Here is a 12,033-nt window from a genome sequence, read left to right as displayed (position 1 = left end):
ATTCTACTATGTAGTGAACATGTATGAAACATTCAGAGTGGCAATAATCAAAATTGAAAGTATCAAATGTAGAATCCGAACATTTATGTTATTTTGATTTATGAAATAAATCTAATTTCTAAATTTAATTCAGATTGAGTATTCCCCCTCCCCCCCCTTCCCCCCCGGTAACTGCAGAATTTTAATCGATGGTCCCTTATTAACTGTCTTTATATTTCATGATAAAGTTCTACATTTGTAACAGCTTTGAAACAGTTATACTGAAACAGTGTCATTTGCTCTTTTCTATTCGAATACTCTTTGGCTCTGCCCTCTCATATGCAAGGCCTACTGATGAATCCCAAGGCATCTGATCACATTTTACCCAGTGTAAACGGGATGAAACTTACAAGGCTAAACAGACACTTGATTTATTCGTTTCATTTTTGTTTTGTTCTGGAATCATTATCAAAATACTTTCTCTGAAATTCTGAAGTATTAAAGTATTGCTATTTATATTTTGCATTAAATTCAAATTTTAAAAGATTCAATCAACTTGTATTTCTATTTCTATCTCTTAAAGTAAATGTTGGCTTTAGAAGTCTAGGTATGATGAAATACTAAATGCAAACCTTATAGCACCTAATGAGTTCCATTGCAAATTATCACATTTTTAGCAGAGTTAATAGGATAAACACCACAAGACCGAATAGACACTTAATTTCATAACATTTTTAGTATCATTATAAACATATTTGTACAGGTTGGTGAAATCCAAAACTGGCTTGTGGTATGGTGATTTTTGGTGGGTTGGTGGACGGATGACAATTGGGTACCTGATTTTGTGCAATCAACTCCTCTTACTTTTTTTCAAATCTTTTGCGTAATGAACTCCTTCTACAGTTTTCAACCCGGGTCAAATCAGGTACACTTATCACTTTCTAGTGTTTTGTAGGAGATTTTCATATAATGCACCAAATTGTTTCGAATCTGAAAAGGTTGTGAATAAGTTTATAGAAACTAACAATCAATCTGTCATTTAGGCGACCACGTATTAAAGTATAACTAAAAATAGCCAATGATACTAACTATGGACAGGCACATGAACATGTTGCAATGTTAAAAGAGATTTGTTATACCTTTCAACCCCTCAACCTTTAAACTTCTATTAGATGAATATATAGAAAAATTATAGAAGAACACATACTAAATATCATATACAGATAAAACAAAACTTTCCAATTAAAGTAACATAAATAACAAAACACAGGTAAACGTTTAACAAAAAAAAAATGAATCCTACTCTATGAAATAATTCCTGAGAGTATTGAAGGCAATATCGAAGTATATAACTGGCAATATGATTTAGAAAGGGTGCCTTCAAATTTCAGTTGTACTTCATTGTAAATATCATAATACAACGTCATGAACGTTACAAAAAGCAAATTCCACCCCGAGCCATTATTTAATTCAACATGTAAAAGGAGACAAATCAAACATGCTTGTACTTGTACTCGCTACGAAACAGGAGAAAAGCTCGGCGAGCCTAGCTTTTCGTCCCGTTTCTAAAGCTCATACAAGTAATTTTTATATTTTCCGACAATGTACATATATTGTATATATATTATTTAACAATTGAAAGAGTGATCCCGTATTTTATAATGTATTGGCACGAATCTGCATACAGATGTTCGAATGAAATCCTCTTATTTTTTTTATAAATTTTATACAACACAAAAGAATAACTAAATTTTGATACAACGGTAAGTAAAAACTGCTTACGATTGCAAAACAAAAAGGAAGAAAACTCAATCCTGTAAAGAAAAACCATGCAAAATATGTTTCACGGATAAAACATTATCTTATTATTTCTGGTTATAAAAAGTAAAACTGAGTGTGATGAATGTAAATGATCGTAACCAAGTATTCTAAAAGGGTATGTCTTATGCTTTCACTTGTGTTTCTTGTTTGTTTGTTTATTTCATGTTTGCATATATATATGTGAATAGGACAACGATCTGTTGATTTAATGACAAACATCAACATTTAAAACTTTCTTTATTTCTATTGATAAAAAGTGAACTTAAATTTCCGTTTGCTAGATGGAAATCATTTTTGCTAGTTAGGGTAAGACCTACACTATCAAATAATGTGTAATCATCGTACTTTGCATACCATCCTACACAAATTCGACGATTGGTTTGGAAGCTGAACATAGTTTTAGTCATTTACAAGGAAGAATAAGTTGGAAAGCATAACAATTATCGAAGGAAATCCTGCATTGTGTTATGTTTTGTTTTATGATGCAGTACATATAAGTTACTCCAAAAACATTGTATTTCACACAAAAATTAAAATTCAAATAGGTCCGATCTGTTATATTGTATTGCTACACGTATCTACAAACGATTGATTGATGTTGTTGCTATTTCATTAAAATACTTTAATAAAAATATGAATTACCAGAAAATTCTTGGAAAAGTGCATTTTCTACTTCACTGAGTCAGACATGAGAATATTAACAAGAGGCGGAAGATACAAATGGATATTCAATCTCATAAGACGAAGACAAACTGAAAACGCCATGGAAAAAAATGAATCACCATTAAAAGACTACAACAGTCTACAAAACACAAAATTGAAAACTGAAGATTGAGCAACACGAACATAACCAAAAACAAGGTACAGATGCAAATTTGATGAATTTCAATTGATTGATAAGGAGTAAAAAGTAAAATAACAAAAATATCGAACTCCAAGGAAAATTCAAAACGGAAAGTCCTTATCAAATGGCAAAATCAAAAGCTCAAACATATCAAACGGATGGAAAACAACTGTCATATTCTTGATTTGATACAGTCATTTCCTTATGTAGAAAATGGTGGATTAAACCTGTTTTTAAAGCTGGCAGTATCTATAATTATAAATGTACAGTTTCAACTATCAGGCAGAGTGAATATTAGTGACACTTCTGTATAGAAATATTTTCACTTATAAATTGTATTTTTTGCTTGCCATGATTTTGTACAAAGCCTCAAAGCATTAGTTTTAGTCATTAGAAAGGACATATGTGTTATGCATTGTTGGTCGCTATTGATTTTTATTCGCCTTTACGTATCATTCTGTCAGGTCAGGTGCACTCGACTCCATTCTTAATTGATTAGGATTGTTAGTTTTCCTACCGAAGGCCGGAGGTTTTCTCCGGGCACTCCGGCTTCCTCCACTAAAACAAAATTACCGGCAAGAAATAGCTCAATCGTGTTGAAAGTGGCGATAAACACCAAGGAAAACTTGGAAATTTAGGAAAAGTTAAAAAGTCAATACTACATTATTAAAGTTTATATTTGCATCCAGTTGCAGCACTAATAAACTTCATTTGGAGTTCAATAAACTATTCTCTATTCGACCAGACGCTAGAATTATAAACATCAGGAAGCTCTAACTTCTTCTACAACTCTAGGCTAACCATAAGTCGAGAAATGTCCTATCAAATTCTATACCACAAGGATAACTAACGTATAAATATATACACATCTTCGATATTGATGTACCATACAACATAAGTTAAAAAATAAGTACAAAAGTACAACCAATTATGAATAGTCATCGATATTCCCCGAAAAATATCTGAAATGGCGCAGACAGCATTCCAATGGTGTAACCAAAATGGATATTGCAATCAAGACTAACCATTAGCCTAAACATATTTTCGCACCAAATAAATATGGCACCTAAGGTATCCCATATTGCAAATAGACACCACTGAAAGCAGCTTCCAATCAAAATAGTACTAAACAGCTTTACTGTATTACTACAACAACGCCAATAGGACCAACAAATTCCAGCTGTTTCACGTGTTTTCTCAAAAACAATATCAATACCACAATATATTTCATGTAGTGCAAGAACTACATATATTAATGCCTAGTATACTGTATACTCAGTGGATAAACTAGTATAACAAGTCTTTTCAGTAGAATAATAAATTAGCTTTCACATGTTTATTAGTAACCAAAAAAAATCACACAATTCTCATATCTAAATATTATCAAAAATCATAATCTTCACAAAAAATGGTCTGATATTTGGCCATTTGGCCTAACAAGTTCTGATTATCCTGACTAGTAAATCCAAACTGGTTCCCTTCCAAATGATTCATGTTTTCTGGTTACCTCTTTTTCCTCTTGAGAAAGGACAATTTCTACTAAAATGTCCCTCTTGGTGGCTTGAGTAACATGTATTTACTCTGTTATTGCTGTTTGTATTAAATTATTCTTTCATTTTTACATTATTAAAAGGACCTAAATGTACTCGTTCTTGCTTCTCAGTTTGAACCAGATCTCATATCTCATTGAAACCCTGCTTTATGTCTTCAAAATCCATTTTGAGCTCCTTTTTCAAATCGGTAAAATTTGATGGACCTAAATTTCCGGAACGTTCGATTTATATTATCCGGAAATTCGGGACTGCCAAATTTTACCGAGTTTTATAGTTTATACTCCCCGGAAGTGACATATCTTGGAAAATCTGGGAAACCATTTTGAAATCCAAATAGAATTTTCCACACCACAAATGGAATCGTATCTTATTTTATGATTTCATTTTGGATATTTCTGGAAGCACACAAAAGGCAAGACTTTGTATCTATGCAAAAATTTCTTCCGTCAATGAAAATTTCACAATAAACGCCGAAAATTCTCTCTCAAAGTCCAGACGGCAAAATTGGCTTTAGCGTTATGACGTCGTACGTAAGAAGGTGCCACAGAAAAATTGAAATAGCCATTCAAGACTTCAAAATTATTTTGACTACAATGTTCTAACAACTATTTAACTTATATAAGCGGCGTAGCCACTAAAATAACATTCTTTCTTGTATTTTTGTACGGACCAAACGGGAATATCTTTAAAGTCTACAATGCAACTAAATGCGAGGCTTACAGCTATCTGTCCTGCTTCTTATCTTTTTACTATGACGCTCACTTATAAAAATAAACAGCGAGGCATACAGCTAAATCACTGCTTCGTACCTATAGAAACACCCTGGATCCTTGCTGTAGGCCAAATGTAAGCACAGCAAAGACTGAAGAACTTTACCATGCTCTGGTATTTATTATAATTTACCGGAAGTAAACATTCTTAGCAGGAAGAAACACATAACGTCAAACGTGACAAAAAATATAGGAGTCCTTGACTCAAAATGCTTAAAATAATAAACTATAATTGTGGCTAAACCAATCTAGACATATTAATTATTCCAGTTAAGAACTCTTAAGTGTACACTTTCGGGTTTACACTTTGAATATTGGCCCCCAACGGTAACGTTTTGAACAACACATGACAAAGTTGCGCAATATTTGGCGTTATCGATACAGCTTATACCTTAAAGTATAACGTACATTAATTGCTCATTAAAATATACTTAAAACTAGGAATAACTACTGATAACTTATACTAAATCTTAGAATACAAAAGTAACAATATTTCATAATTTTGGGAATCACCAGTGCACACATTTGCAACAAAGCATTACAATTATCAATCATCTCTCTCGAAACTGTTAAATGACAAGTTTCTTCTTAAAGAGCATCAACTGTATATGTAGTATATTGTGCTTAATCGGAAATATTATGATGTAATGATTGATTGTTCACTTAATATCGAGGACAAGGTAAATGATACATCTTTAATTCTAGTTACTTTGAAATGATAGGAAAACTCTTCATAACAAATTAATTAAAAAATCCAAAAAAGATTTAAAGAAAAAAAGGAAATAAAATTGCGAAACATCTTTAAGTAGAACTAATTGATTTTTTTAATTTAGATTTTCAAGTTTATCTAAAACATGCAGAAGGTTCTACTTATCCTAGTTCCAGTATTGCTCCTGGCTGGTGAGTTGCACATTATATATTATTCACAGTATGTAAAAAAGAGGGGAAAGGATTTCAAAATATGGAGGAAAGATTGAGCACTTCAAACTTGTTTAATCCTAACGTGTTGTTTTGACGGGTTGCTGTGACAATGACGTATACCATATTTCTCCTTTTATGCAAAACGTGGTGTTAATTATAATATCAAGAAAGGGAACTATAAAGACATTTGTCTGAAATATCAATTCACGTTGGAAAGAATATTTAGCAATTTCAAATGTTTCGCGTGTAGGAATACGTACTAGTATTCAAACGTTATAAGGGCATACGATACAGAAAAAAATATTTCTTGTTGATTTTCCTTTACAATTTGACACAATGTCAATTTTAATGCAATTATGCAATGACCTTCATTACTTACTTTTCGATATTTCAGTTTGCATGTTTCAATTTCCTTTTTCAATACTTTTCAGATAAAATAACAAAACTCGCAAACGGAAAGAGATTTTCCAATTCGAATTGTATTTCCCATATGAGGTTTTGCATGCTTAAATATGCAAGACTCGAAAGTTCAATTGGGACGCTGAAGTGCGAATGACTGCACGACGCGTGATATTAAGTTTAAAAACTAAAAATGTGCAATTTTTATGAGAGTTGGATTTATTTTATTAGTTTGTATATAAATTCAAACTTGTACACAGCTGCCGTAAAATCCAATTACGGTGATCTTTTTTATTCCTCGATCTCATTCACAGAAGCCGAATTTATTTAATGCTTCATTTGCTTTGTTCCGACTTATCAAGTAGTAGATTGTATTTGCATTGAAACTACTACGGTTACCATGATTTTCCGTTATGGTATTAAGAACTGATTTAAATGGAAAAAATAAATATAAAGTGGTAAAGTTCTAACGATCGTATTTTTGTCCAAAAATATTTTCAAAGTAATAATTATGACTATTTATCATTATATTTAATTTAAACGGGCTATACTCTCGATGATTAACTTACAAAAACACCAAAAGCTGCTTCTAAGGTAGCATTACACAGTAAGAAGTTTAGTTTCGCATTTTGGTTATGGTGAATTTTTCAAATATGAAAGTTTTTGTACAATAAAATAAATTTTTAGATAGCATAATATAGCCTTCCAAGTGGGTTTATATGAACGTCAAGATTTGTTTTTGCATGTTGTATAGGTAATTGTTCTGTTTGACTGTCCGTATTTTCACATCTGTACCGACCATAGGTCCAGAAATTAGTGTAGTGTTTTCAACAAAGATTTGACCCTCGAACTTTTCAATTCAATTTTATGGAAAAACGAGCTGAAATGCATATGATTTTTATTTGGACCTCTTGATAGATAAATGTCTATGGTTTCAGGAAAGGTGTCACTAATGGATTGAAAGTCTCCTTTGGACCAAATTTTGGGGACTTTTGTGACATTTTCATCCCCCCACTTTTGCAATATATTGTATCAAATAAATGCAGATTGTTGCCATGGTTACACCAAAAAGAGATTATATTTCACCATTATAACTATTGGAAATCAAATCTATGGAAGATGCGTTTCCGTATATATGCACATGCATAACACAAACATAAAGCCTTATTTGTTAGAAAGCAAGGGAAAGAGGGTGGTTAAAAATTATGAGTGCCAATATTGAGTTTTTTTCCAAACTGTGTATTGCTACCTTATGGCATTTGAGAAAGCACAGAATTGCTTATTTTAAGACAAATCATACCACAAATCTATTGTTGTTTTGAATATAGATCCAATTCTGAGGGAGAAAAATCTTTCAGTATGACAATATATGTTGATTTTGTTGTTTATTGTCCTTAGCAACCAATATAGACATTTTGACACAAAGACTTGGTTCGGTCATAAATTCATACGTTATTGGCTACCCCTTGAAAAGAAAGAATGCGCTTTATGTATCATTCTCAATATGGAACGCTTTATATTTTTTCATGCGAATAAATCAAATTCATATTTTTAGCAAGAACATGTATATTGTTACAATTTGACATGAACTAAGTGTAAATTTGTCCCCGCTGCTAGAAATGATTGACAAATTTTAACGAAGGCTTTGGTATGCTAATACACAACAAAATTGATATTCAAGAGCTTTAAAATAGCTTTAATTAGTAAAATTTGTCTACTGTTAAGGTTAATTGAAGTTTTTAAACATGAAAAGACAGAAACAAAAGGTACAGTTTAAAAATTTATCTAAAAGATGAGAATTTACATTTTGACATGGCATGTTTCATCAAATCACTTTTTTGTTGCATTTCAGTGACAACTGCAAACTTTCATAAAAAAAAATTTTGTGAACCAATTTTCAAAACCAGTAGGCCAATTTTCTCGTTTTGGCTAGCGGAACACAAATTTTTTTATTAAAAGTAGAAATTGAAAGAAAAAAAATCATCTTAAGGTAGTAATACACAGTTAAAAGGTTATCTTCACGTTTTGGCCATGGTAAATTTTTCAAATATGAAAGTTTTTGTACAAAAAAAAATTGATTTTTAGATAGCTGAAGAATAGTATAGCCTTCCTAGTGAGTTTATATGAACATCAAGATTTTTTTTTGCATGTTTTATAAGCCATATTTGTGTCTGACAGTCCGTAGTTTCACATCCGTACCTGTCCAGAAATTAGTGTAGTGTGTTTCAACAAAGATTTGACCCTCGAACTTTTCATTCCAATTTTTATTGAAAAATGAGCTGAAATGCATATGAATTTTTTTTTACCTCTTGATAGATAAATGTCTATGGTTTCAGGAAAGGTATCACTCTAATGGATTGAAATTCTCCTTTTGACCAAATTTTGGGGACTTTTGTGACATTTTCACCACCCTTTTTGCAATATTTTGTATAAAAAAAATGCACATTGCTGCCATGGTCACACCAAAAAGAGATTATGTTTTACCATTATAACTATTGGAATTCAAATATATGGACGATGCTTTTTCCGTATATATATGCACATGCATAACACACACATTAAGCCTTATTTGTTAGAAAACAAGGGAAAGAGGGTGGTTAAAAATTATGAGTGTCAATTGTGAGTTTTTTCCTAACTGTGTATTGCGACCTAACAATAAAAATGACTTCTACATCGCCTCTCGGACACGTGAGCATGATAAACATTGAAAATATAGTTTATTCAAACCGTCGCACTTCAGCGTTACCACTAACGTACTTTAGTGTAGCAATCAACTAGATAGCGTCACAAAAACACCTTCGCACTCCAGCGTGATCAAAAACGCACTTTAGCTACAATCATTTGCACTTCAGCTTCACCATCGCGGTTCAAAGTCCAGCAAATGTACAGTTTGTTCGTTTTCCTTTGCAAATACTTTCAATTAAATTTACATAATCAATTTGATGACGTTAGTGATTTTTCCACAAAATTTGTATGCTTTGCGAAAACAACGAGTTAAATTTAGATGCATCTTATCTACCATTAGTACTGATTGTTGACTACTATCTAGACGTTTCATATATAGCCTCAGATCGACTTTCAGTCTCAAATTGACGTCCAATGTAAATAAGGGCAACAGTAGTATACCGCTCTTCAATAGTCACAAATCGATTAAGCAAAAACAATTCCGGGTCACAAACCAAAACCGAGGGAAACGCATCAACTATAAGAGGAAAACAAAGGAACAACAGATACAATGAACTGCTACAAAAACAAACGACCACATACATAGAAACGGACTATTTGATAACAACTGCCATATTCCTGACTTCGTACAGGACATTTTAAGAAAAAATAGTGGGTTGAACATGGTTTTATGGCTAGCCAAACCTCCCTCTCAGTAAAGTAAAGTCAGGTTCCTTAAACAGTGTCTAATATTTTAAACCTATAATCGACGTCCAATGTGACGGCATGCATAACCAAAACGTCGTCCGAACGATACCAGTCTTCGCTCATCAATCTCCAAACAATTTAATCCACTAGTAATAGAAATAAGAAGATGTGGTGTGAGTGCCAATGAGACAACTCTCCATCCAAGTCACAATGTGCATGTCAATATCTATGGACAGAATAAAAAAGTACAATCAATTGTTGAACAATAGTTTCTTCTATTTAAAGCTTTAAGAGTTTTATGTCCAACTAACAATTTGCATTCGGAAAATTATTGAATAAAGTTGTGACGTCATTGCAGATTCCATAAAAAGGACGTTATAATTAGAAAAGACAAATATTGGATGTCGATTAGAAGGGAATATGATTGGCCATCGATTTGCACTCTTCTGTCATTTTGACGTCAGATTTGGACGTCGCCTTGAAAAACGTACATCGATTAGAGACCGGACGTCATTTTGAGTCTTATATTAAAATTGCGGTTTTTATCCAACGCAATCATAGGTTTGAACGTTGTTTTCAATTTAGACTTGTTTATATTTTTTCGTTTGGGCTTGTATTATATTTGCCTTCTGGTTAATATGATCTGTTCATCCTATTTTGACTCCTCAAAATTCAAGAGTCTATCCTAAATTGAGGAAAATTTTAATGGCTTTCCAAATACCGTTTCGATTCCTAACATCACTGAAGAGACATTAATTGTCGAAATCCGGATATGGTGTACAAAAACCTTTGCACCTTTTGTTTGCGGTATACCATCTTTTCCGCAAGTTTATTGTTTTCTGTTTAGTATTAAATTAAAATGAAGATCCATTTATTACATCGGTGATCCGTTTATTTGGCAATCGCCAATGGCAGTCAGCAGGGTTTAAGAACACTTGTTGTTCGACCTGTTAGTCAAATGCGTTTTGTTAAAATATACTTTTTCACCTTTTTGGTCTTTTGGAAAATGTTGTTTGTGCTGTATTTAGACCCCTCTAACAAGAAATTTGTTTTGCATGCACACGTATAAAAATTGCGGTTTTTATCCAACGCAATCATAGGTTTGAACGTTGTTTTAAATTTAGACTTGTATATAACGTTGTTTTCAATTTAGACTTGTATATATATATATATATATATACAAGTTTAAATTGAAAACAACGTTCAAACCTATGATTGCGTTGGATAAAAACCGCAATTTTTATACGTGTGCATGCAAAACAAATTTCTTGGTAGAGAGGTCTAAATACAGCACAAACAACATTTTCCAAAAGACCAAAAAAAGTGAAAAAATATATTTTAACAAATCGCATTTTGACTAGCAGTTCAAACAACGGATTTTCTTAAACCCTGCTGACTGCCATTGGCGATTGCCAAATAAACGGATCACCAGATGTAACAAAATGGATCTTAACTATTAATTTAATACCAAACAGAAAACAATAAACTTGCGGAAAAGATGGTATACCGCAAACAAAAGGTGCAAAAATTAGAGCACCATATCCAGATTTCGACAATTAATGTCTCTTCAGTGATGTTAGGAATCGAAACGGTATTTGCAAGGCCATATAATTTACCTCAATTTAGGATAGACTCTTGAATTTTGAAGAGTCGATATAGGATGAACGGATCAGATAAATCCGAAGGCAAATTTAATACAAGCCAAAACGAAAAAATATAAACAGTCTAAATTGAAAACAACGTTCAAACCTATGATTGCGTTGGATAAACCCCGCAATTTTTATACGTGTACATGCAAAACAAATTTCTTGGTAGAGGAGTCTAAATACTTCAGAAACAACATTTTCCAAAAGACCAAAAAAAGTGAAAAAGTATATTTTAACAAATCGCATTTTGACTATCAGGTCGAACAACGGATGATCTTAAAACCTGCTGACTGTCATTGGCGATTGCCAAATAAACGGATCACCAGGGTTGCGTTCAATATCGTAGAGTCTACTTAGCGCTACGTAGATTTATGACTATTGAACGAGTAGCTAGCCTAGCTGCTATCAATATCTATGTAGCAGCTAGGCTAGCTACACGTTCAATAGTCATAAATATACGTAGCCCTATGTAGCCGCTACGATATTGAACGCAACCCTGATGTAACAAAATGGATCTTAACTATTAATTTAATACCAAATAGAAAACAATTAACTTGCGGAAAAGATCGTATACAGCAAACAAAAGGTGCAAACATTAGAACACCATATCCGGATGTCGACAATTAATGTCTCTTCAGTTGTTTTAGGAATCGAAACTGTATTTGGAAGGCCATATAATTTACCTCAATTTAGGATAGACTCTTGAATTTTGAAGAGTCGAAATAGGA

The 12,033-nt window shown here is 32.5% G+C and overlaps 2 long non-coding RNA genes across 43 annotated transcripts in view; one reads left to right on the top strand and one right to left on the bottom strand.

Moving 5' to 3' along the window:
* Positions 1-12,033, bottom strand: part of LOC127703119 (uncharacterized) — a 365,292-nt gene that overhangs the window by 114,879 nt on the left and 238,380 nt on the right. The gene's annotated exons all lie outside the window — the stretch shown is intronic.
* Positions 1-12,033, top strand: part of LOC127703124 (uncharacterized) — a 148,736-nt gene that overhangs the window by 49,133 nt on the left and 87,570 nt on the right. The window lies entirely within an intron of this gene.

The sequence above is a fragment of the Mytilus californianus genome, unplaced genomic scaffold (genome assembly GCF_021869535.1).
Source record: "Mytilus californianus isolate M0D057914Y unplaced genomic scaffold, xbMytCali1.0.p SCAF_5, whole genome shotgun sequence".
In the NCBI taxonomy this organism is placed as follows: domain Eukaryota; kingdom Metazoa; phylum Mollusca; class Bivalvia; order Mytilida; family Mytilidae; genus Mytilus; species Mytilus californianus.
The sequence above is the reverse complement of the archived record's forward strand: the minus strand, read 5'-3'. Positions and strand labels throughout refer to the sequence as shown.